The sequence below is a fragment of the Mauremys reevesii genome, linkage group 20 (assembly GCF_016161935.1).
Source record: "Mauremys reevesii isolate NIE-2019 linkage group 20, ASM1616193v1, whole genome shotgun sequence".
In the NCBI taxonomy this organism is placed as follows: domain Eukaryota; kingdom Metazoa; phylum Chordata; order Testudines; family Geoemydidae; genus Mauremys; species Mauremys reevesii.
In genome coordinates this window covers 17956047-17983504 of record NC_052642.1, presented here as the reverse complement: position 1 = coordinate 17983504, position 27458 = coordinate 17956047, and the positions used below count along the sequence as shown (strand labels likewise).

The 27458-nt window shown below is 42.5% G+C and overlaps 1 long non-coding RNA gene across 1 annotated transcript in view; it reads left to right on the top strand.

Annotated features, from left to right (window-relative positions):
- Positions 1-18502, top strand: part of LOC120387465 — a 119856-nt gene extending 101354 nt beyond the window's left edge. Inside the window, exon 7 of the long non-coding RNA XR_005590176.1 lies at positions 18385-18502. This is a non-coding gene — a long non-coding RNA (uncharacterized LOC120387465). The remainder of the gene's footprint in view (positions 1-18384) is intronic.
- Positions 18503-27458: the final 8956 nt, after the last annotated feature.

Below are 27458 nucleotides of genomic sequence, written 5' to 3'. Positions count from 1 at the left end.
TAATTCTGCAAAGCCGATTTGCTGAGTTTTAACCGATTCATAACTTTTCATCATTTGTAAATCCTTCAACAAATATTTTTTCCTTTAAAAAAAACAACACAACTATAGTCTTGGCTACTATACAAATGCTGACCCATTAAATCCCACTAGGAAACTTTAGGCATGTTAAATATCAATTGATTATAAAACCCATATTAATTGATGTTTAACAGCTGTGCTAATGGAGAGGAGCTCATTACATAGCTGTTAACCCTCAACACATATATTTGAAATAATCAATTAGTATTTATTTAACATACAATAACTTTCCTATTAAACTTAGATTAAATACCGGTTTATGGGTACCATGCAGGAAAAGCTGCACTTTGTGAGCCGGATACCAGGTTATTCCCAATCCCCCAAGGACAGTCTTAACACATTAAGTGAAAAGTCAAAGGGCAAAAGAAGAGTATTTCCATCATCCTGAAGTTAATGGGACTTGTGGGCAATCAGCACCTTCAAAGGGGCTCAGAATCTGTCGGGATTGGGCCCATGTTGAATTGTACAGCATGGTGCCAGACAGAGGAAGATTTGCTTAAGTATCTGCTAAATGAAATGGTATCTAAGATACACGTAGTTCATCCCTGTACTCTCTGCAGGAGTACATGGCATGATGTCAGGACTGGCTGGAGCCTACCACCAGACAAAGGGGGGATCAAAGGGACAGGCATAGAAGAAGGGAAAGTCAGGGGGGCCCTTCTGTAGTGAGAAGAAAAGGGTTGTATTTCTCACCCCTCAGCCATAGAACTTTCACAGAAAAGAGACAAAGAGAGAGGATAAAGCAGGATTCCTTCCTTGTCCTGTCTGCTGGGATGGCCATTGTACCGACCCTCATCTTGTGTCACTGTACTCTAGATCTCCATGATAGGCCTCTACCACCATGTGACACCACCAGGGGTGCAGATTGTGTTATGGATACCTGCCAATTGAGAAATGATTCAAGACCTCTCAACCTACTATGTACAGGTGGTGAAACATTAATAACCCTCGGTCCCTACTATCGTAGGTGGGATTTGAAAGGGCAATCTACAGGCGAAAGGCTCTGTGTCCTATCACGAATCTTTCAAGCCATCTACTAACACGATGATACTTAATTCAACTACATTTACAGACAATGCGGTAAAGTGACTGTAGGATGTGAGCAAAGACCTGAGAAATGCTGGATGGATTAAAGATTGCACCAAGGATAAGCCTCATTTGTCCTCCTAAGCCTGGCCAATGTAGAATGTACTCCGTTAACAGAGTTACAGCTTGTAAAAATGAAGCTTTAACACTGCACTACCTTTTATGAGCTGAATCTTCAATTAAACCCCATTTTCAATGATTAGAATTGTGGTTTTAAAACAATTAAATGGAAAGCGAGTCAAATTTCTCCAGGATAAACATGTCACCAAAAGAGCAGAGGGATGTTTTCAGACCAATACATAGTTGTTAAATTCTGATTGAACTTGATCAGATTGAGTACTGCAAAAACAAAAGGAGAAGCTTTGGCATCAGATCTTCAGGGGGTCAACCGGATTTCATCACTCTCACATAACCTTCAATCCTACACTTTACTCCAGGTAATCAGACCTCCATGGAAATCAGTGGAGCTCCGTGTGGGTGCTGGATCAGGACCCTAAAGAAGAAGGAAAGGGCATAAAGGTGAAAGGAAAACGTGATAAGAGACTTCGGAGTGAATGCCATGGTTTCAGTACTACAGTGATGAGTGCTATGGAGCAGGGGTGTCTACTTGGGGGTTGTTACCAACTTGTCCTTTTTAGATTGCTAAAGAAGAGAGAGGTCCTGGCACAATCCTGTCTAGATGGGAGATGAATCCCACTGGGTTGTGTTTCCTAGCATGGAAAAGTTTGAGATTCACTGATATAGAGCCATCTAAGTGAGATAGGATGGATAGATTAGGTGGATAAATGGAGGCAGAGTAATGGAGCTACGTATATACAGTAGAAAAAGCATAAAAATAGGAGAAAAGTATTTTCAAATTTAAAAGGAAAATGAAGAGAGAAAAGAGCTGAAGAAAAGACAATATAGAAGGCAAAGAGGCAGGATAAGAAGACAGTGAAATGGGGCTAACTGGGTAGCTAAAACTGGAGTGGCAAAACTAACAAGCTCAGAATAGAGGGCCTGATTCTCGCCTGCTTTACGCCTCAGTTGGTGTAAATCAAATGAGCTGCACCAATTTGCATCCACTGAGGATCTAGCCATTAGCAACCCTGGTAGCATGGGGACTGATCCAAATCCCTTTGAAGTCAATGGAATCTTGACACCAGTGGACTTTGGATCAAGCCCACAGTGCATAGTAACAACAATGCAGAATGTCCCCCATGCGGGAAAACCCCCTGGAGGGTACAGGCGACTGTTTTCCCCCATGGATCATCCTTAGGGAGCGTGGCATTTTATGCCCCTCCCCTATGAAAGAAAACACAAGGGGTTTAGAGCCCAAAACCTACAGATCCTCCTAGAGGTAGAGACAATATTTGGGCCTCCAATGGCTGCACTGGATTTGCATGTTTGCATTGGGGGGTATGATATCACTGGAATAACAGTGGTATGGCTGAACCAGGCGAATAACGGGGGATTTTAATCAGCAGGCAGGGTTTACTGAAGGGATAAGCAAAATAAAACAGGAGGAGAACAGCAATGCTATTTGTTGAAGGTTATTATTGAGTCTGATGGAAAAATTGGTCTAACCATTTTGGCTCACTTGAGAGACATCAGTGGTGTTTTATCTGGAAAATATTAATTGTGAGGCAGGGTGAGTGTACTTTGCAGTTGGTTTTTGTGCATAATGCCTGGTATGGATTGCAACCTCCCACTGAAATCTATTTGAGTTTTGCCATTCACTAAAATGGAAACAGGTCCTTGCAGTTTTCTGGAGGACTGTATCATTTCTCTGAGCCAGGCGTGTGTACCATTTGTGTGAGCACTTGCACTCAGAGTTGTGTGATTATTTTTCACCACTGTGGTACATCACTTTTTTTCTTTTTTACAGTTTGTAGAAACACTTCCATCCCCAGGAATTTTCATTGGAATCGTTAGATTTCTGCTGCAGCCCAAAGAGTAGTATTTATTATTTATTGTTTATTGTATTTATTATTTGTTGTTCTGTGTAAAACCACAGACCCACAACCAAGATTTGGACCCCTTTGAGTTAGGTGACATATGTTAAGAGACAGTGACAATCACTACCCCGCAAAGAGCTTACCATCTAAATAGACAAGACAGTCAAAGAATTGGGGATAAGGGATATAACATACAAACAGAATGAACAATATGATGGTTTGCAAATGTCATGTTAGTTCCATGATTATTGTTCTTTTCTTTTCTTTTTTAATATTTTGAAGTGGGTGCAATTGAAATTCCTCCCGGATCACTCTAAATGCGAGCAAGGCCTGCAAAGGCCAAGGTGGTTATGTTAGGGAGATAGAGACTGATATAAGCGATAAACAGAGGGCTTTAAAAAAACTGAAAACAAATGATCTGGGGCCTGACTTGCATGGGAGTTTTGGGTACACAAGGAATGCTTCAGCAAGCCCTGGTGAAGAGGAAGAAGCATTGTCTCTGGCTGATCTATTAAAAATAATCAGAAGCAAGTTATAAAACAGATGCAGCAGAGCAGAAAAGAAATGCTGACTTTCTTTTCAAGGCAAAATTTTGGGGTTATGCATTTCTTAAAATAGCCAATTTAATCTCTCTCCCTCCCCTCCCTCTTTCCATGCATAAAATCAAGCATGTGAAATTTTTCTTAGGATATGAGGTAACAAGTTCCTATTACCTAGAAATTTTGCCTTGGAGAAATGATAACAGAGAAAAATTTCCTGGGGAAGAAAAGGGCAAAGAATACTGGAGAATAATTTTGGTTCAATCAGCCATAGGTACTGTAATGATAGAAGTGAATTCAAGTACTAGATTATCAAGAAACACTCACATACGGGAATAACAGTGTTGCTTCCTGTCTAAGTAGTTTGGTCATCAGGGACCTAATCCAGAGCCCATTGATATCAATGGAAAGACTCTGATTTCAGCAGGATTTGGATCAGGCCCTATCTGTGCTCTGCTTTTCTTCTGGATGTTCCTATGCCCCTTAGATGTCCATTGGTGGAGGTGATTTCTTCCAGAGAGGCAGTAATTCCCTGAGAGAAAGTAAGAGTGCTCACGCTTTTATTCTTCTAGTGTAGGGTCAGACCAGGAGGGGATCCACCATTCAGGAGTCTCCTCCTCTGTCTCTAACTCAGGTCTCTATGTTAGATCTGAAAGAAGGGTTGAAGGGAGATAAAATTGGGCCATCCTTCTGGGTTAATCCTGCCCTCTCTCCCCCATGCTGCCTCGTCACAGGTGCTGGAGTGCTCCACCACACGTTATATCTTACTCTTGCATCGTTCTTCTTTAATCATCAAAAGCACCAATAACTATGGGTTTGGGGAACGTCTGACCTGACCTCTGCTACTGAGCCATTTGCTTGATTAACCAGATGCTGAGACACCCACCCTAAGCTACTCCTGAAGGGCACCACCTTCTCCTCACTTAGACACCTCCTGAGGACACACTTCTGCCATGATGCTTGCATGAAATTTGCCCATTAATTATGGCTCAGGAGAGGACTGGTTGGATGTGTATTACACACACAACGCAAAAGCAAAGAAACAGAGACCAAGAGGGTAACCGCCCATGCACCAGCCTCCTTTGATATTGCTTCCAGCTCCTCCCATCCTTTGTTTCTTGTCTTGTAAGTTAAACTGGGAGTCAGGAGACTTGGCTCTCCGCAGGCTTACTGCGTGGCCATGGACGAGTCATTTGGGCAGAGATGGGAGTTGGGCACTGAACTCCAATGGCCCGCTTTGAAAATCTTAGCTTCAGCTTCTTTATATCTGTTTTAACTCCTTTCTAATGAGGATAATACGTCCCCTCTATGCAGGGAGCAATTGTGAAAGTTAATTCGTTAATGTTTGCAAGGTGCTTTGAGATCCCCAGATGGCAGATAAAGGGCAAAGTGTCATTTTAATGTTGTTTTTGTTCTTCATGGGGCCGCTCCTGTAAACTGCTGAGTGCCCTCATCTCCACTTGTGGATGCTCAGCAGCCATCTATCTAATGTAGCTAATCTATCCAGGGTACTATATTGGCACCCAATCACCATCGTCTCTCAGCCCTCCTTGCAGGCCTCGGCCATAAATTGTGATTTCAAAGGAAGATTATTTTGTTTGTTTGTTTTCTACAGGACAGAATTAAAGCGAGACTCACCTGGGCCCTCTGCACATTATTGCCCGGGGCATCCACAACGTGACTGTATTTCCCACAGTGTTATTTACTGACTTTTTCTATTTGCTGAGAAAACCGTGTGTGTGTGTGTGTGTGTGTGTTTAGGAGGTTAAAAAAATTTCTTGCTGTCAGCGAGTGATGTTACAAACCTGTTCTGACAAGGCTGGTTGTATATTTACAGTTGGTGAGACCGAAGGCTTCATCAATCTTCACGCTTTGAAAGGGACAGGCCCGCTCCCATGAGCACCTGCTCTGGAAGAACAGCTGAACTGTGACTTTCCAGGGAGCTGGCTGTAAATTTTAGCCAGTCCCCCCGCAGCCCACGCATGCTTGAGCTTTTTAACCTTCCCAGGCTGGCAGGAGTCCCAGCAATCGGCTTAGTGCAAAGACTGGGGTTCTTTTTAATTAACCTTTTGTTTCCCACTGCAGGTGTTTCAAAGTTTCTTAATGTTAAAAAGCAAAAAAAAAAAAAAAAAAAGGCTGTGAAGGTGCGGCCACATCCTTTTGTTTCTCCTATGCTCAAGTGATCAAATGGGACAGGTCTTCCTCTCATTTCCCCTCCATGCTTTTAGTTCTCCTGCACAAGTGTCTACTCTAACATCCAGTAGGAAGCAGTTATGGCTTGTGGTTTCCTTCAGGCATCCTTTGAAAGGATTCCTAGCAGGGCTTTTCTACAGCACAATATTGCACAGTCATTCTCACTTCACAGGGCATCGTCTCCATCCCACCCTAATCTCCGCATGCAACTTTTCCCCATGACTTGATTGCCTTTGCGCTTTAATGTTCTGGCTAATTAGTCTGGTTGCTGTTAGCCAAATGGCCAGCTAGAGGAGAAAAAGTCTGACTGTAGAATCTCAGGATACTCCTTCCTTGACAGCTGGTAGTCCCAGCATTCAACGAAAGAACACTTCCTAAAGAACACAATTTGATTGGTGTATGTGTTCAGACATTAATTGTATTAATCAAACAGACCAGCAATTTAGCTGCTGGGGAGACAAAGTTTAGAAAAATGAAGAATCCAGAAGGAAAGCATGAGAGAATTTAATAATCTAGAGAAAACATGGTTTGAGGACTTCCCAGGATTCCTTATATAAGGAGAGTTGGTCTGATGTAGTTGATGTACTGGTTTCCTAAGTACATTGGAAATATCAGGGCCGCCCAGAGGATTCAGGGGGCCTGGGGTCTTCCGCTGCCGAATTGCCATGGAAGACCCGGCACTTCGGCGGCGGGTCCAGGGGCGGAAGGACGCCCCTGCCGCGGGTCTTCGGGGCACTTTGGTGGCGGGTCCCGGAGCGGAAGGACGCCCCCGCCGCGGGTCTTCGGGGCACTTCGGTGGCGGGTCCCGGAGCGGAAGGACCCCCCCGCCGCCGAATTGCCATGGAAGATGCTCCGGGGCCCCCGGAGTGAGTGAAGGACCCCACTCCAAGGGCCCCGAAAAACTCTCATGGGGGCCCCTGTGGGGCCCGGGCCCTGGGGCAAATTGCCCCACTTGCCCGCCCCCCCGGGCAGCCCTGGTAAATATTGACCAAAATTTGCTGGTTAAACACTCCTGATGGGGAAATTCAACTTACTAACCAGCAACCTATCTATCAGGAGAAAATCAAAAGTTCAACACCCACCACCACAAACATCCCCATTGGGAAAATCTCTCTCTGCTGCAAAATAACCCCTTAATTTTTTCTTTTCACATGGCAGAGGGGCATATTGTCCTATTGTATTTTTATCTGTAGGGCTTTTAGCAGAACAAGAATGCGTTGAATCGCTAAGAAAATTCATATGCAGAGATTTATCACAAGGAACAAAATGGCTTTAAACCCCACTTAAAACAATAAAATACATCTTTGAGGGAAAGTTTCAGAATTTTCTGTGTAAGAGGAATAATGGTTTCTGTAATTTAATAGGTGCTAAATTTGGTGAGCAGTGCCAGCAAATCCATTTCACATAATGATATTTTATCTCTCTTGAAATGGTCATTTTCGTGAATGTTTTTTTATTGGTTCCCACCTTCCATCAAGTGTCCAAGCTGCTCCTGCTACTCCACAAAAGATGAGACTATCTATTGGGGGGAGTATTGGCTGGGGGAGGAGGGGAAGGAAACTAGGCACAGCTGTTAATAATAGTGATACGCAAATGTGGAAGAAACACATGACAATTGAATGGGTTCCCTTTCAATGTCCATATTTTCCACTTTGCCCCAAGAGGCTAAATTCTTCAAAATTTACTCCTGTGCGAGTAGGGTGGACACGGCTTTTTAATAACACAGAGATGACTTTGGAGGAGCCACGGGTGAGGGATTCATTATGGTTCAAAATCGTAGTTAACAAATGGAGTAAATGTGGTAGGGCAGGCACTGAGTGAGAAGGACCAGCAGGACGAAGAGCTAGAAATCTAAAAGAGTTTAACAAAGAACAAGCCATTGGATAGTTCAGCTAGATGTAAAGGTCAATTTACCACTGAGTAGGAGTCATGGGAACTGAATTTACATATGTGAGGGCAAAATTCTGCCTCTATTGTTCCAGTCAGTGGACCAAATTATTCTCTTAGTGCTTGTCTACACAGGGACAGCCAGTAAAATTAATCAGAATTAACTAACTTCCAAAGTGAATTAAACTAAACTGAATTAAGTCCACTTCAGTTCTGATTAACAGTGTCCACTAATCCACTTCAAATTCACACCTTTAGTTAATTCGGATTAACTTTCATGGATGTCCCTGTGTGGACAAACCCTTATACACTGTTGCAAACTCACCGAGCCAAAATCATTCCTGGGGTAACTCCACTGAAAGCAATGGGGGTTTTTGCCAGCAAAAGGACTGCAGGATCAGAGCCTGAGTTAGTAGACTTGATATAGTGCTGCTTATATGTGATGTAAACTAAAAGAAGTGGTTTGAGGCCTCCTACTGGTTGACACTTCATGTTGATTAGCGATACTGTGGATCTAAGTACAGGAGTGGCCACAGTCTGCTCAAGTTTGTCATAAACAATAAACTGAGACCCAGGAAAAAGAGGCAGGAGATGTTGAATTTTAGCATTGGGGAAAAACAAGTGAAGTGCTTCAAGTGACTGAATTGAGATAAATCAACAGAGGGAAATGGCAAACCTGTATAGCTGGCACTGATGCGACACATAGAGCTGGGAGTGGAAGCCAGGAGTCTTCACTACTACTGCGTTCTGGAGTCATGAGTGGTAAATCAGGCCTGTCTGGCGAGTGCACTTCCAATGGTAACCAGAAGAAAAATACATGGAAACTACTTGGAAAAGTATTTGGAGAAAAAAAATATTGCAATGATCCACCCATCCCATATTCATTAGTATGGGATCTAATCTGTTTCTAAAGCACTCAGATTGTCTGGGTACCAATGGATAACTGAAAGGCGAAGAAGAACCTGAGAATTCTATACACTGAAACTTCTGTCTCTGTTTTAGGAAAAGAACCCTTATAAAGAAGATTAAATAGGAGCCTAGATCCAGGCTACAAGAGAGTGGCCTTTGCAAACCAATATAGCTAGCAGATTGTGTCACAATACATTATCTATCTCTACAAAGCGGCAATGAAGTTTTTCCATGAGAACCCTTATCTGGCCCTTCTTAGCTGTATCTTGCAAGCCCAAGCCAATTCTCATTAACCTTTTGTGGAAGAATCCACTTAAAAATTGCACTCTCATTAAGAAGTGACAGAAAATTACACGGCTGAGCCAGTGGGAAGATCCAGCTGCTCCAGGCCTGGGGATCTGAGGGGAGCCCTGACAGAATGACACACCATTCTGGGTGAGACTGTAACCACATAGTGGGATTTGTTTGTATTTGGATGTGAGCTTGAAAATCAACGGGAGAGGAGAGGTGGGAGGAATCTAGTGAAATGCCAATTTTTCCCCACACCTCACCCCTCTTTCAGTGTCAGAGAGAATAAGGGCTTGTCTGTCTGTGGATTTCAGTAGGCTCCAGCTCAGGCCTTAAGAAAGGAGATCTGAAAAATAGTGGATGAAATACTGTCTCACTGACTTTAATGGAGCTTCTCACCCAGTTGTCCGAGAGAGCCCTACTTTGCACTTACAGAGCCTCTTTCGCCTTCACCACTTTTTCTAGTTTCTTCTACAATATATAGAACTTCCCAGTGTGATTGACCTACTCCTTAGATGAAGGGAAACGGCTAAACAAGGAGGAATAAAGTCCTGAGTGAGGTCTCTGCTGCATGATGCATCAACTCTGCTTCACAAAATAGCCACTGCCTTTACTGGCCAGCCACCCTAGGGGTGTAGCAGAGGGAACACAAGCCATGACAGTCGCATCACTACATACTTCCCCAATCTCAGATTGCTTTTGCAACTCTGAACGGAACCTCTCAGCCTCTCTGCAGAAGGTACAGTAAATATTAGTATAGGGGAAAATGTAGAGGCCTCTACTCAACTTTTACTCACACCTTCCTGAGGCAAAACTCCAAACAATACCACTGAGAGCATTGCCTGCCTGAGAGCAAAACCGGAGTAGGCACCATGGAATTCTCCCCATCCCCATCTTACCAAATGGGTAAACTGAGGTGTAGAATGTTAAATGTCTCACCCAAGGTGAGGGGGTCAGTGAACTGATTCACTACAGAGGGCCACACATCTTGGCCCCTCCTGTGTGGCTGCAGATGGCCTCAGTTACAATGGAACCCACTGCCCTGGGAGAAGTGATGGAGGTGGACTGAGGACCCAGACCTGCCTTGATGCTCAGATTTGTGGAAGAAGGGGATGATTCTGGAATTCAGACTCTAGTGGTAGAGGAGGCTAGTATTTGCTGCTGAATAATGACAATGGAAAACACCGTTTGCATGTCGTGTGTGAGAGTGTTACAGTGGGGTTAAAAACCAGCCAAGGATTCCCTTCCTGCCATAGATAAATTTGTGCTCTGAAGGGCTAAAGTCACCTCCTTGTGCAAGTAAATGGTCTCCGGCGGACTTTAGAAATGGCTAACCCATCCATCGCGTAGAAGAAAAAAGAAATCTCACCCAAATTCACAGTACAGTAGTTCAGTTTAACTGTGTGGCTTTTTACTGTCCACCACTAGAGGCTGCTACACACCTCATTAAATAGACAAACGTGACAATTAAGAAAAAGACAGACACTGGGTGCAGTTAGTGGTGGGACTAGAACCTTGGTCCAGAGCAGTCCTATGCAAGTGTTTCTGTTGTGTAAATAGAACAGGCTTATTACTCTCAATCTTCCTCTGAAGCCAAAGAGCTCATTCTTGAGCTGTCATCGGTGGATGGGAAAGGAGAGGCCATGTTGGGAGCGAACGTCACAAGCTAGGCACTGGGGGGCCAAATTTTATTCTCCATTTCCCCAGCATGAATTGACTTTGGCAGACCTTCTCCAGATTTATGCTGTCAGAACTGAGAGCAGAATCTGGCCCCGTATTTTCAAGTGCACCAGAAGATGCGCACACCTCATTAAGCCCCAAAGAATTAATGCCCCTTAACAAATGCATTTTAGAAAAAGATGCCAGAGGTAGAGCTAGAACCTAGGTCACCTCTAGCATCCCCAGCAAAGATTGTCTGTTAGCTGGGCTTCAGGAATAGCCCGTGTGAGGTTGAGCTTGCAGTGCTATTTTAAACATTGTCTGCATCTCCTTCCACTTGGCAATGCGTCCTTGCAAACATCTCTTATTGAGAGAGGCATGTTTTATGAGCAGGCCTAAATTCCTTTGTCTTAGTATTGCTAGCATTTGTGGCTGTTCAGACAGCACCCCGGAAATTGATTCCCTCTCACCTTTGGTAAAAAGATACATTCATGTCAGTAGCTGCAGTAGTGCAGAATCTAGCAGTTTTGCCAGGCTCAAACACGATCAGAAAGTGTTGGTATGTTCTTGTAAGTTACACCGAGAAGACCCGCGTTGTTATTAATCTCAGTTCTGCTGTGAGCTGCTGCTTTCACAAAACAATATACAACTTCATTCAAGCATGCTATTGTTGTTGTCTGCCTGGCACTTTAGGCTGCTGTGTGAGGGAACATTTTATAGGCTCAACATTTACAGTAAGTAAACATCAGCATTTTCACCAACCTCCTTCCCCCTCTCCCCAAAGCTCAGATATTATTTCCCCCCTTTGCCACCAACTTGATCTTATTATCCTGCAAAATTACAGCCTTGCTGTAAATCAAGCATTTCTAACAAAAAAAGAGCCCATAGCAGCTCTGCTTCGACTTTCACGTTACATTTTTCATCATCGAGGCTGGTTCAGTTCTTTTTGTTTCTGCTCTTAAGAGATAAAGCTGGACAGCCCCGTTTCCCCCTAAATGTATCTGTTACAAGGTGACATATATTTTAAAAATATGCTTATCTGTCCCCGTTACTGGAATACCTCACAATGTATATATCCTCACAATACCAATTATATCATCCCCAATTTACAGGTGAGGAACTAAGATGCAGAGAGAAACTGAGTAACTAGAATCATAGAACTGGAAGGGACCTCGAAAGGTCATCTAGTCTAGTCCCCTGCACTCAAGGCAGGACTAGGTATTATCTAGACCGTCCCTGACAGGTGTTTGTCCAACCTGCTCTTAAAAATCCCCAATGATGGAGATTCCACCACCTCCCCTTGCCCAAGGTCACACAGGGATTCGGTGGCAAGCCAGGTAAATGAACTCAGGTTTCATGAATCCTAGGCTGGTGATACCATCCTTCCTCTCTTTTAAGGAACCCCCTTTTTGTGGGTTAGTTCCCTAGACTCCCATCCAAGACCTCTAATGCTTTATTCATTTTTGGACTTCTCTGATGTGGACGCCCTAATGTCAAGATGACATTATTATTGTGGGTATTAACATTAGGGTTTACGTTCTTTCCATCTGAGGCTCTGAAAGGGCTTTGCACACATTCATGAATTAAGGCTCACACTGCTCCTCTGAGATGAGTATTACAATGCCCATTAGGAGTAGATGGAGGGGGACGCTGAGTCAGAGATATGTGAAGTGATTTGCCCAAAGTCACCCAGCAAGTGAGTTGCACAGCCAGTAAAACAAACAAATAAATAAATAAATGAATCCCCAGTTGTCCTGAGTCTGAGACTTTTTATCCAAAAGAGCAAACTTTCTCTTAGAAGGATGTCAGAAAGAGACCTTCCTGTGGAGCACCAGGGAACATTTTGGGATTGGGTACAAAAATCCTGAAGGTTGCTGTGACGCTCCCATGTGGAATGTTGCCAACGAGTGTGTCTCCATAGCTTACAGGATAGCACCCAGGGGTTGTACATGCTAAGAGTACTTTGGCTGGGCAATGTATCATCTTCTGAATTTTCATTATTAGCCCTGTAATTTATTATCCCTATCTGTTACCCGTTTGATTGCTCTTGCATGTCACTGGTACATCCACGTAGAACAAACCTGCTGTATTGCTCAATGTATCAAGTACTTCCTAGCATTGCACTAATTTCAGTGGGGATTTTAGGGCATAACAGCAGGACTGCATGGGCTAGATCAGCAGTGAAAGGGTTAAAACCAGCTTTGAGCCTGAAGATGAACCCTGGGTCAGTACATTTTGGAACCTGTTTGAAATCCTAACTCATGAAGATTAACTCATGAAGATTGAAACATGAAGACTCATTCACACCAAGCACTGCAAAGTGAAACCCACCAAGGCTTGGCTCCATTGTGAAATCTTTCCAATGTGAACCCAATAGCTGTCTTTGGTCTGTTATATAAATAAGGGTTGCAAGATCAAAATGACAATTGGGAACGTATTGCACCGACGTGCTAAATCTTCAGGGCTAGATGTGGCTCTGTAAATTAGAATAACAGCATTGAAATAAATGGGCCAGATCCTCAGTGGAACAGAGTCCTTTTTCATCAGCTGAGGATCTGGCCTAGTTACCTCAATGTTTAATAATAATGACATCATTTGACTTACTTGAAAAAAGGAGTTGGCAAATCAAATGTGACACATGACACTTCTGGTTCTCACGTACAGATTGGGGGAGACTATTCAGAGCCCCAGTCTGTGTACAGGAGAGGAAGAAGGGACCCAGAGACGGGAGGCACTGAGAGCTTTCTGTTTTATTTCAGGGATTTGGGAAGAGGATGGTTTGCTGTTACGCATTTTAGTAATTTTATGTAGCTGCTGTTTTAAAGCACCAAAGGGAACGATGATGTTCATTCCATGTGTGAGATTATAAAGTGGTGAAGTGTTTGTTTGCATGTCTTGGATAGTAATGTCTTCTTTAAAGAGTGTGTTCTTTTATTGCATCTTAATACTTTTTGTTGGTGAAAAGGGGCAATTGAATAAAAGAGGGTTTTTTAGTTGAGATTTACAACAAGGGGTTGATTTTTATAAAGATGGGCATTAAACTGCACATGCAGAAACGCATAGGCAATTGCAAGCATAATTGGAAAGCACTGTGACATTCCTGTCAAGCTTACATAGGTTAATAGTCCGCCACTTGCTCCTTGAACCTGCAGAATTCTTTGATTGTGTGGTTTCTTTTTTATGATGAATTTTCCATTTGGAAACATTGGAAAGTCACATCATCAGCCTATACACAAAGGCCGCATTAGCGCAAAGAAGGCATCATATTAAAAAAAAAATCCAGACCAATAAACAACAACTCTGGATCGACAATATGATTAAGTGTTGGCCTAATTTATAGACACAATAACTGTGATTGCTTGTGCAAGTTTGGTATTTACATATACATATAGGCACTAACATACATAGCTGGCCATTTGTGAGTGGAAATACTCAGAGTGAGGGCACAATCATGGACGTTGTGCATGCAATGGTGCACACTCATCTTCACTTTGTTGTGGGTGTGGTTATGCCTGTATAATCGTGCGTGTAATTGTTAGAAAGTAAGGCCTTCATTGTTTTTCTTTTGTGTTTCCAAATATATTGCACGTTTCCTGCATAGCATGGAAGTTTTGAAATGTTGTAATGATTTGCTATCATTGCTGTAACATCAGCTGTGTGTTTTTTGATACAGTGTGCCAAATTTTGTCTCCAAATATGTGCATGTGACTCCTATAGGACTGCACAGCGGATGGGAGTTGCATGTACATAGCTGGGAGTGTGATTTAGCCCATAGTATGCATACAGAATAGGTTGAATGTTGTGATAACCACATTTTCATCTTCCTTATTTCTTTCCCTTTATGCTATTTTCCTGTTGTAAAACAGGTTCCCATCTTCTTACTGTTCAAGAATGGTTCTCAGTCCATTTAAACAACTCCTGCAGTGTTTCCAATGCTTATAGCTTTTATGGTGCGTGTGGTTCTTGTGCCACTTCATAATCTTTGTTCATTTCCCCCATTTTATGGTTTCAAAATAGAGATTTTCTCCTCCTCTAATGTCTTTAAAATGCCGGCTTTCTATCCCATGCATTAGTGTATCTTTTGACGAATATATTATGGTCACAAGTACAGTGCTGCAGAGGACAGAAGTTCTGATTTACAAAGGATTTTGAGATTTTTTGGAATTTGGCTTCATTCCGATTAAGAACCAAACACAAAAATTTTGAAATTCTCTGTGAAGGAAAAGTCTGAAAAAATATTGTGTTGGTTCAATTAAAACCTTTTGTTTCAATATTGACTCTTGGGTTATATTATAATATATAATATAATTAAAAATAAATGAGAAGGTTTTTTTTTTTCAAAATGAAAAATTGAAACATTTCAGCATTGTCCAAACTTTTCCCTAGTTTTCTTCTGAGGCAAATTCCAGCAAAATTGATCCAATTTCACAAATGATGGAACTGACAGAAAATGGTTCTGCTGACGTTTCTCCAACCAGTTCCAGTTAAAAATGCTTCAAAATCATAAGCCTTCTGTCTTCCTCTATTACAATTACCAGAAAGTAGATATAATACTACATGAACTAGGTGTTCTGAGAGTTTTATCTTACTCGTAATTAAACATTTTGGTTATTTAAAAAATATTAAAGCTGTTTGCAAAGTCAGACCCCCATTTGATCCAATATCACTTTTGAGTTAACTGTGGTCTTGCATTACCCATTCAGTTTTGGCAGGTTTACCCACCCCATCCTCTGAGCCAGATTCCAATTTCAGACACATTGGACTTGATTTTCATTTACACTAAGGCCCCTCACTCTACCAGAGTAAACCACTTTCAGACCCCTTTACACTGCCAGAGCAAAGTACAGGAGTCTTAATGTAAATTAAATTAGGCCCACAGCCATATGGTATGCAGTTATATAGTATGGAAGTATCTATCTGATATAAATGTTTAGTTTATTCAGAGAATTTGGCCCCCTGACTCCAGTTAGAGCAATCTTTCAGTCTTTTTGTCATATACAGTATATGAGATCCCCAGTACTTTAAAACAGTTTACAGATTTTAACTAATTAATCCTTGGAATAACCCTATCAGGTGGATGAGTACTATCACCTTCATTTTATACATGAGAAAATTATTGAGACCTAGAAAGGTTAAGTGATTTGCACAAGGACACAAAAGGAATCAGTGTCAAAACTAAGAGTGAAGTTAGGAGTTTTCAGCTCCTATGCCTGAGCTCAGACCACTAGACCAAGATTGTCTCTGTGCATAAAATTTTTGTGAAAAGAACTTCTTTTTGGTGCCAGCTCAGAATGTTTGGTCTCTTCTTCCCTTCAGGCATTGTTCTGCAGTGGATCCCAGGGGTAGAGATACTAGCCAGGGTAGCAGTTATGGAATCTTATCTGACCTTTAATCATTGGCATCAGTCCCTTTGCTCCTTATTTGTACTGCCACTAGCTAGTGAATGGTGCTGGATCCCTGTTCATCTCTGAGTAATCCCAGGGCAATTCAATCATGAGCTCGCTGGTCTCTGCCCACAGGAAAGCCCTCAACAGAGCTGGTTGGAAATTTTTTGGTGAAACATTTTTTTTTCAATGCTATTTTCATCTAAATCGACACTTTTAGAAAAGGTGTCAATGTCGAGGAAACGTCATTAGGAAAAAATAACTAAATGAAGCATTTAGATTGTGTTGTTTTCAGAACGGACAATTTTGATTTTTTAATTTCAAAACAAACTTTTTGGAACGAAATTCATTTGTATGTAAATTTAAAAAGTTTTAAAAGTCAAAATCAGAGCAAAATTTTCCAGTTTTATCAAAACAATGTGTTTCAATTGACCTGAAATGGTTTTTTCCCCCGAGGTTTGTTTCATGGGAAACGTTGATTGCTATTTGTTGTCATTCTGTTTCAGAATGGAATTTTTTTTTTTTTTTGGAAATCACAAAATTTCCCATGAAACAGAACATTAATTTGCCACCCAGCTCTAGTCTTATGTCTGTTTATACCTGTGGGTCTTTTGAATGGCAGGTAGCACAACAGTACTGCTGCCTTCCTCCTAAGCCAGCCAAATAAGCAAACTTTTAAATAAGAAAGAAATATTATTCGTATTGCACTAGTGCCTTGGAACCGCAATCATACATAAGGACTGCATTGTGCCAGGTGCTGTACAAATACATAGAAAGAGACAGTCCCTGCCCAGGGCTCTTGATCTGTAGTGGGTGGCTCACAAGCAGAGATTTCAATCCAGAGTAGCTCCATTGACTATACTGGTGTTGCTTCAAACTGATGAAGTGTAGATGCAATCAGTCTGGCCCAAAGGGGCAATATTTGTCTTCCCAGCACATTTCTTTAGTAAATGACTCTGTTGTTTAGCCAATGTTTTTTAAGCTGTGAGCGTGTGTGTGTGTTTATTTTTAGTTTTTGCTGCTGCATCTTGCAGCCCTGCAAGGACACTGTGCGGTTTTTGTGCCGAGACGATGCCGGGCTTTGCGTACTTGTCTCTGAGGAGAAAGGGACTAGGATGGCATTTCAGCACATATTTCATATTGTTCCATGTGAAGAACAGGATCTGATGATTGAAATCTAATACCTGGGAACCACAATGAGTTGTTTGCCTTCTCATGGCATGTTATGCATCTGCATTTCCTTCTGACTTGCACAAACAGGCGTGCGCGCGCACACACACACACACACTTCATAATTCAGCAAATTGCTTATACATATGTAAGCAAATATCTTCTCAAATTATCTCTTATCACCAAATGGGGTGTGATGCTTGTTGTTCAAGGGGGCGAGGTTGCCTTTCAATCTGCGGAGGCCAGCCTGACACCAAAAATAAACAGCATAAGCCTGGAATGGTTGTCGCAAGGGGCAGAGAGAACTTGTCAGGCGGGAGTGTGTGAGCCGGCAAGATGATAATGTGGCATGACACTTCTGAAATGAGACACCGGTTGCCATGGTGAGGAGTCAGGAGGGACTGTCTCTCCAGAGGCTGAAATAAAACATGCTTTAAATGATGTTTGATTAGAATTTAGATCATGTAACTGAGTGGCTGGGCCCGTTCTGCCCCCCTCCCCTTCCCTCATCATCATCATCTTCAGCTGCCGGCGGAGCTCACTTTCAAAAGAAAGGGATCTGACATCTAAACAGCCCCGTCCATAAAAAAACAAAACAAAACAAAATACCCTTCACCACCACCTCTAACATGCTAAGAGGTTACTTAGTTCCAGGCCCAGTCCATTATGCTGCTTTTTAACTCTGCCTGCATTTTCCACTTGAGTCCATCATAGTTTAAGCCAGTTAAAAATGATTCCTTCTGTTCTGAAAAGCACTTAATCAATAGCACCATGAGAATATCCCCCTTCTTAGTGTGTGTTTTCTGGCTGGTCTATTCATCGCCTGTTTAATGTACACTATAACTACAGCCTATCAGGGATTGGGTGCAGTGTTCTTCTTGTGCTCTTAGCATTAAAGAAAGCACATGTGCGTGTGTATCATATTCTAAGAATGAAAAGGAACTTTGGAAGAGAGAGAGAAATTGAGAGAACAATCGAAATGGACATCATTGCCTTGTGAATAGAATGGGAGAGTTTTTATGTTTCTTCACAGTTTCATTTGAAGAACATACCTCAACTAATTCTTAGTTTCTTTATAAATAGAGAGAGGCAAAAACTGGATGGCTCAGGGGCTGGCTCCGGCCGTGTTTTTTTACTTTTAGGTGGCTATTAGAGATAGCTGAATGCTTTTAAAAGAAGTTTGTCAGATAAGGTATGAAGTGATTGTTACCTTTCCTCCTTGACTAAATCATTTGACCGGTACTATTCTATCAGTTACAGAGCCGCTGAGATACTGACAAAAGCATTTGTCAAATGAACTACTTGGTGAAAAAAACGGCAAATGCATCAAATAAGGTATTTGAGCAGCATTCTACATGCTAATCACCTGAGGGCCAGATCACTCCAGCTACCCCAATTTATACCAGCTGAGGATCTGGACCTGAAAACTATTGGTGCCCCTGGCTGATGGTGACTGGCAGTTATTAGTGTATGTTGGCTTTTTGGTAGCCTTGGTAAACAGAGTTCGATGATCTCACGCTACCCTCGTTGGACGTGCGTCCGGATCACATAACCCCCCATCACAAATGGCACTAGTTAGCAGTCTCAGCAAAGAGGCCAAGGACTAAACGATCCTGGAGTCTCTCCCATAGTGTTGCTTCCATGAAGAGCTGTAGAGATGTGATGCTGGCTCTGCACCGCTTGGGGATACACTAACAGAATTCTTATGCAACCAAAAAATCAGCTTCCTCTTTACTGCGCATTTTAACTGTGGTCAAATGAAGTGGTTACGCCAATCCAGGTAAAAAAGCGAAGGTGTGCCAACAGTTACATTCTCCCAGTCTGTTAGAGCACTGATTACAGCTGTTATTGAATCGTGTGTGTGTGTGTGTGTATTTATTAAAAGGAGTATACAGTGGCTTTGCCTAAGACCATGTGTATCCTAGGAGTCACAGAATGCCCTGTAATTTATGAGAGACAAAGAGGAACATTAGATATTGTTAGAATACATAATAATGCCTTGGCAATAATTTATTCAGCTTGCAAGGTTAGGATCTCCATAATTCTTGGCTGCACAGTAATGAAGACTACTGATGCTCATTATATATTTTTGTGTACATTAGCGGTACCTCTGAATATATGGATATTGGGTCCCTTCCTCCCACTAGACATGCTACTCAGGGAATTACCAAGGGGATCACGTTAGCTGGACTCCTTGTATGAACTGAACATGGAGAACACAGTCAATTCTCCTGTTCTTTGAGGGCCATTCCTTTGGTTGTGAGCTCTCTGTGACTTTATGCCAAAGAAGTCAGCTTTCTCCATGCGTTTCTAGCACCCTGGCTCAGTAGCTTGCTCACTATGAGAAAGGCACCTCTGGTTTAGGTTGATTCTCTTTGCCTAGGAGGACACCATTGATCAGTGACCTAGCCGGCACTCAAGCACCATCAACAAATGCTGTGTATGTCCTTCTGCGAAAACCAGTCATACTTGATGTTCAACAATATCCAGGAGCCCGTGGTGTTTCCATCTTACTGCACTCAATGAAGCAAGGAAACACCAAGGATTGTACTGATGCAGAGCTAACATCAGATAAAGAATTTGCTGCTAGTTACCAGTGCTAGCTCTGAAGAACTCAGAGCCAGAGTACACTCCTGTGCTTCTCTACTTTCAACACACCTTAATGAGAACACATAGGGCCAGCTGGCCACATTGGTATATAACAGTGAGTTCTGTAAACTGGTTGCTTAATGGCATCCTATGCAATAACTTCAATACTGATAAATCAGTGTCAGCATCTTGCTTCTGCCCCACATGGACGTAGGCAACTCGATGGCTTAGGGCCATAAAAGAAGTGCTCATATATATTTAGAAAAAAATAGTTGGTTTAAATTGTCAAAACTGACTAGTGATTTTAGTAAGGATGCCCCAGTTCCCTTTGAAAATCTCAGCCTCTGTGCCTTAGGTTCTCCATCTGTGATTGGGTGACTTTAATATGGGAGCCTTGAGTTTTGCATGGTTGATGTGAGACACCATAACAGGGCCTGATTTTTAGAGGACAGGTTGCACATCAATTTCTGAAAATCAGGCTCCTTTACAGTGTCAAGTTGGACCCCCCCCAAAAAAATTGCGGCTCCCCAGAATCACGAGCTGCTTTAGAAAAAGCTCGGCTGATAGTCTTTTTGGTCTTTGCTTTGGAGAAATCAAAAAAACTTGTTATAGGGTGGGATTTTCAAAAATGCCTAAGGGACTTAAGACTCTCAATGGGACTTTGTGCTACTACATCCCATCGCTGCTTCTGAAATTTCCACTTATAAACTCATCAGTCATTTCTGAGTAATTTCTCAGGATTCTGATGACCTCGTCTGCATGTTTTTTAGATCCTGGATGGCTTACTTTATTTTTCCATTTAAATTTGATAGTAATTGCTATTGCCCAGTCAGGTCAAGAATATCCATTCCTCTGCCACCAGTACTTGAGTTGGCCTTGGGGATTTTAAAACATCCGTCTTTTATTTAATTACACCTCAACCGCACTTTTGACTGCAGGTCAGTTGCTCGGTTTGGAGTTCAAATGGTCCAGTCTGAATGCAGCCATGTGGGGTTATAAAGCATCTTGAAAGCTGCTCTGCTGCTGGCTTCTTACCTACATAGGAACCAGGGGTTATAACAATCAGATCTGGGTCTAACTATCAAATGTGAGAAGAAACTAAAGCCAAAGAAGAGGGGAGGTTCCTTTTGAAAGAGCAATAAGCAAATGGGGCGTGTATGTAGGTGGGCAAGACATCTTCCCTCTACCCTACAGTGAGAACTCTCAGTATCTGTGGTTCAGTAGGCAGAAAAAATGGTGCTATTTGCAGTGTAATAAGAACGTTGGACTGAAAATGAGCAGGCAGAGGGAGCGTGAGGTAAGCGCCTCCGTAGCCCAGCCCTTGACCAAGGCTTGCTGTGCGAACAAGTTGAGTGATAAGCACATCAGTAGAAAGGAAGAAAGCAAGCATCATTTTGAAATGGAAAGGCTTGGGATAGCAATCTGTTTATGGATAGGTTTCTTCAGCTAAAGATATGCTAGGTGGGCAGAAGCCTCACAATACACCCCAGCCATGTTCTTGTGCTTAGCTGTTGAGATATATGTCCTGTTAAAAACTGTTGCTGAGAGTCGGAAGCAGGGAAGGGGTTAAAGTTACTTAACGATAGGGATTTTTTTGCATAATAATTAGACATTGCACTATTTTATTATCATAGTGCACTTCGTACAGCAGCATTAAAACCCCTTGAAGTAATGTTTGCAATGCTTCCTGCGGTGTAATCTGCCAAACATCATAGGTTATCCATGTCATGGAATTTAGTTAACATTGAAGCAGAAATTAGTCTTAAAATGCTAGTAGATCTCAGGGTTGCTGGTTATGGTTGGCTGATAAGTGCACAGGATTGTAGTGACTCTACATTTTATTAATCTAATAATGGGTCTGTTTTTGAAGGCCCTGGGAAAGGATAAAATCTCACTTTAAAAGGGACGAAGGAGTGGAAGGTACAGTAGACACTAAGAAACAAGGCAGACAAGCTGAAGGAAACAATCCAAGTCTCTAAAACCCATCACAGAATGGAAAAGGATTAAAAAGAGAGAATAAACCTAAAATTTCGAAGAGCAAAAAAGAGAAATAAGGGGTGGGAGAGAACAGAAAAGGTGAAATGAAATGGCCACTCCTGTATACTATACAGTTTCAATTAGGTATAATATTCTTCATCACTCAGGGTATGTCGTGTTGCTGTATGCTCTTTGGCCCAGATTCGGCCGATGTGCTTAGGCAGGTGAGTATTTCCATTGAAGTCAATGGCACTACACACATGGTTAAAGTTGGGCTAGATATGTTGTGGATCAGTCACATTTTAAAACTAAAGCACTATCATAAGAACAGCCATGTTGGATCATACCAATGGTCCACCTAGCCCAGTATCCTGTCTTCTGACAGTGGCCAGTACCAGATGCTTCACAGGGAATGAACAGAACAAGGCAATTTGAATGTCCCAGCTTCTGCCATCCCCTGTCCCAGCTTCTGGCAGTCACCGGTTTGCAGTCACAGGTTGCGTCCTGGCTCAGAGGAAACGACGTTGGATTTTCCCAGGGGAAAGCCATTATTTCCTGATTGAAAATTTTGAATTGGGATTTTTCCAGTGAAAATTCCCATGGGAAGAAATTCCATTTTCTGGCCAGCTCTAATATTTACTATGTTTAGGTCAGAAAAATGTTCAGTTTCCATTCATTGCAGACCTGATTATATTTTGCCAACAACTCCTTCGTAGGAATACATTTAACAAGAAAAAAGGGAACATTGCTGGAATAAGAAAATGCGTCTAGTTCATTATTCATGTTGCTATGCTGTTATAATTCACAGGCTGGCCAATCAGTGCACATGCTTGACAGAAGATAGCGTGCTTTGGTTTAGAGCTAGTTGAAAAATGGCAAAACTAAAACAAAAACAGGTTGCCGTTGGTTACAATCCATTTGTGGCTAGATTGTTGAAAGAAATCAGGATCCACCAGTTCCCTTTGAGAATAATAGGAGCTGTTGAGTTCTGAGCTCTGCGGAAACGGCAGATGAAATCTTGGCCCTATTAAAGTCAACGAGAGTTTTGCCAATAGACATTATTATAGTTCAGATCATCCGCTGGTGTAAATCAGTGTAGCTCCATTGAAGTCAGTGGAGCTGCATCAGTTTCCACTAGCTGTGGATCTCTTCACCTTTTGGGGAGGGGGTGGGCAATGGTTCTTTTCACCTGTCAGCATTATTTACCTGCCAGAAGACCATTGTGACTACACTATAGATCTGCATGCTTCAACCACACATCCTTCCAAGAATGCCTGATTTCTGTCCATGGCCCAGCAGCACCTACTCTACATACCAAACTTGAATGCTTCTGATTAGCTTCCAGTTACAGAATTCTATAGGATCATTAACAAACACCAATAGAAAAAAATCTCATTCGCTATTAAATTCCATAGTTTCTTGGAGTAACTTCTACAGAACCCTATGAAATTTCTCTCAAACCGTATTGGTTTGATACTTATTAAAATCTATAGGATTGTTCCATGAGGGAATTCTTTATATTTCTTTCTTCCCATCACATTAGATTCCTTACTCCTCTTCCTCTGCCTATGTTTCTTTTCCTCGATCGGTGCATGCACCAGTTCACCACACACTTTGCCACGTGCTACCACAGTGCACAGCTCTTCTGATTCTGCATCAGGTGTCAAATCTTTAATATGATTTCCTGCATGTTTGACTAATCAATGCAGAACATCATCATGAAGGATAATTTTACCCTCTGGCACTTCTGGGACAGTATAATGAGGCCTGGTGTTTTCCATTTTTTTATTCTTCTACAAGAATCTACAGTTTTAGTCCCAGCTAATTGATTTGAGTTCATGGAGGAGGGTTCCCCCTACCTCCCTTCCAGTGTCTTGGCTATTCATGGATTCTAGTGCTCTAGCATGGCTGTGTATTCAGTCTGTTTAGAGATTCAATATACTGTCGTTCTGACCTTTCAGAAGCTGGGGGAAAACATTAGGACCAGCATGTTGATCCACATGGAGACCAATGTCAGGGGGAGGTTGGAATTGTTTAATTTGGCTGGAGACGTGGACTTACTGCAGGAGCGTTGATACTTGGAACTTTTGCTGCACTTTCCACCTGTGGTGCTTGACACGTTTACCACACAGGAGGAAACTTAGCCTCACTACTGCCCTGTGAGAGGTGGGGAGTAGTAGTATCTCACTTCACCAATAGTGAAACGGAAGCGGGTTTTCCAAAGGGAATGGGGTCCTTAACTCCTTTGAACATCCCAGCCAGAGTGTAAGTGACTTGATCTCCGAGGAGGTCTGTGGCAGAACCAGGAACATAGGCCAGATCTCCTGGCTCCTAGTCTTATGTTTTCATCACAGAATCATTTTTTCTCCTTTTCTTCCTCAAATGGGCTATGGATCCATGCTTTGTTTTGGAGGATAATTGAGGAACTGCCTTCTTTCTAAGGTCTCCGGCGATAACCCATGGAGTGGGTGAGATTCTTTCATGATCCCTCAGATTTAGCTGTAGTTTGACTCTGTGCATATAAGGAAAAAATCAAAAAATCACCATGGCTAATCTCAGATATATTTATCCTTTAGAGGCCACAGGCCAAACCCTCAACTTGTATAAACAGACATCACTCCATTGAAGCCAACGGAGTGATTCCAGTTTTTACCAGCAAAAAACCTGGTCCCTTGAGTGTCATTTGAATCCCAGTAACGGAGATTCTGCCAGCAAAGGATTCCAGGACACCCTCTGAAGGAGGAAAGGGGGAGCAGAAGTGGGGAGGACACAGACCAGGGAGCAGATATTTGAATGTTCACAAATTGCCAATGCTCACCTTACTGGACAGCAGGGAGTTGGAAAAGAGCACTGTCTAATGGGAGCCAGCACCTGAGGTCCCAAAGGGGGCTGGTGAGACAAGTTTTTATGAGTAATTTGTATATTTATATATATATAATGGAGATAAACCTATATTTCTGCTCTATTTTTGACACAATCACCTAGAGTTATTCTTTTATTATTATTATTTTCTTTAGTGATGGCAGCAGCCATATGACAGATTTGTTTAGGGTTAGAGCTGTTCATAAATTAAGTGGCAGATAAAAATTAATTTTTCTTAAAAGAAATGCGTTTAGCTCCTTAAATTGCTCATTTAACATCACTGAAAAGTAATACTCAGCTTTAGAATGGACATCGTATTAACTTTAAAAGGCCTATTTAAAGTGACGGTTGTCAGTGAGTGAGAGCCAGATATGGTAATTCCGAGTTACAAATCAGAGTGAGGAAACTGAAGAATGGACAACCTTGTTAACACAAGCACGACGGAGGAAGCACCGGGGTCAGAGTGCCAGTGCGGAAAGGAATAAAGACACAGCACCAAAAATATGTCCTATAATTAGGGCAGCTGTAAGAGTCAAGGTTGAAGATTCTTCACCATGACATGTCTGATATAGAAAAAGTGATGGCCAAGAGTAATCACTTACAAGCACTGAGCCTTAAAGGAGCAGCACTTCATTTGTATTGTATGGAGGGTGCGGGGTGAGAGAAGACAAGACAAAGGAAGAAAGGGACATGGGGAGAGAGAATGCAGGGCAGGGCAGGACTGGCACTGAAGGGGTGGGGGGAAATTGCAAGTTCTGTTTCTAACACTCAAAGGGGCCAGCAAGAAAACTGTTTGCTTACCAAAGAGATTTTCTGATAAAGGTGGAGTGGAATTATATTCCTGGATTCCAGGTATGGACCTGATTCTGCCCTTATGCCAGTAACTTTGATGGAGTTACTCCAGATTTACATCAGAGTTAGTGAGAGAAGAATCAGCCCAATAAACCTGGGGACACTTAGGGGTAGTTTCTTAAGACAGGAGGTTGCTTAATAACAGAAGTCTGTGTGTATACGGATTTCACTGTATGCACAAAAAACCAAGGAGGTGATGAATCAATCTGGGAATGGAAAAAAATGGGGGGTTCACTGGGGTGAGCATGTGATGGGACAAGTCTGGCGTTAGAATGGCATCAGAATTGCCAGACATTATACAGAGCACAGCCAAATCCAGTGGCTGATAATAGGATCAGTCAATGAGATGCAAACTTCCTCCCTCCCTCCCTATCTGTCCATGAAATTCAGTTGGTTTATTTTATTTTTCAGATGAAAGTGCAACACTAAAAATAAACCATGCTCTCAACATCAGCATGCAGAGGAGACCCCGGCCTGCATGGAAGTGGTGGGGTCAGCCACCCTCCACCCTTCCGACAACTCTACATGGGGTCAAGATACATAGAGACAACGGGCCCTGTCATGCTGACCTGGAAAAGCGGATAGAACCTGGACTGTGTTATTTGATCTGTGGAGCCCTTACCCTTGATGCAGATGTTGTTAGAGGGGGACCCCTGGCAACATGGCTGCAAAGGAACCATATTGCCAGCAGGGCCGGCTCTAGGCACCAGCATCCCAAGCATGTGCTTGGGGCGGTACTTTTCAAGAGGCGGCATTTTGCTTCGGCGGCGGCACTCTGGCTTTTTTTTTTTTTGCTTGGGGCAGCAAAAAACCTGGAGCCGGCCCTGATTGCCAGGCAGCGGAGAGAGGGGATGTTGCTGTGGGAAGAGCAGTCACTTTGGTGCAAATCCTCTCCCCAGATAAATCTAGCTTCCTGGGGACTCCTTGGGATCCATATGGATCCTTGGAGATCTTCCAGGTTTCTGGCTCGTTTGATGGGCTCCCAAGGCAATGATCAGGGAGAAACGCCAGCAGGGTGTCCTAGCAAAGATTTCATTTTCTTTAGCCACCTCCTTCAGGTCTTCCCTGGGAGGGAGGATCCAACCCAATGCTTAGGGAGGAGTGAAGTAAAGACCCCCTTTAGGGCACCCCTGCCCAAATCTTCACTGCATGATCCCCTTGAAAGAATAAAATAAATGAGTCTTGAATGCATGCCTTAAACCCAAAATACTCTCCTCCTTTTGCCAAAATACCTATGTAGTTGAAGTAGAAAGGTGGAGAAGAAATCGCCTAACCTGATATGACTGAACTCCATCCCAAGGTCCTTGCCCTGCAATTTAGAAGTATTTTGGCTTGGTCAGGTCAAGGTCTCTGGTGCACTGTACAATACATACCTTGCCTTCCCTCCAAAACGATACACTGTTGGTAACCAGACAGGCCTTTCCTAGTGAGACCGTTCCTTGCTTAGGCAGAAATATTTTTCAAGCCGCTTCATGGTCTTGGAGAAACAACGGAGGGGTGGGGTTTTCTCATGTTGGTTTGAGTCTTCCAACTGCTGCCATAGATTGGTTTTCAGCTTTACTTTCATGTGTTAATTTTTGCTTTTAGACACAAATCAGTCTCCAGTGACAGAGCACCAAACGGCCTCTCTGGACACTTACTGTATCCGAGGACATGTGCTGCCTTTGCTTTGCAATCATTTCATGTGCACTGCCTGCCTTGGAAAGGCTTCCTGTGGGAAGACGCTGTTCTCCCTCTCCTGGAAAGAGCATCATTGTGTCACCAGAAAAGGAGTTTTCTCTCTAAGTGAGGGCTCCGACTCAACCAACTTCTCATGCAGCCCCCTTTGTCAGATAGTTTATTTTGCCTTTGTCTTTTTTGACCTGTACTTGGGAAGGCTAATTCGATTTTCCATTGAGAGGTGCAGATATCTATATTATTTTCTTAAAACTCCAGAGAATATGATAAATTTCTTTTTATTGCTTCCAGCTATGTTATTTAAAGTAATTAACCTTAATTTATAAATTTTTATATCAAACTGCCTTTTAACTTTTAGAACTGGCAGGAGA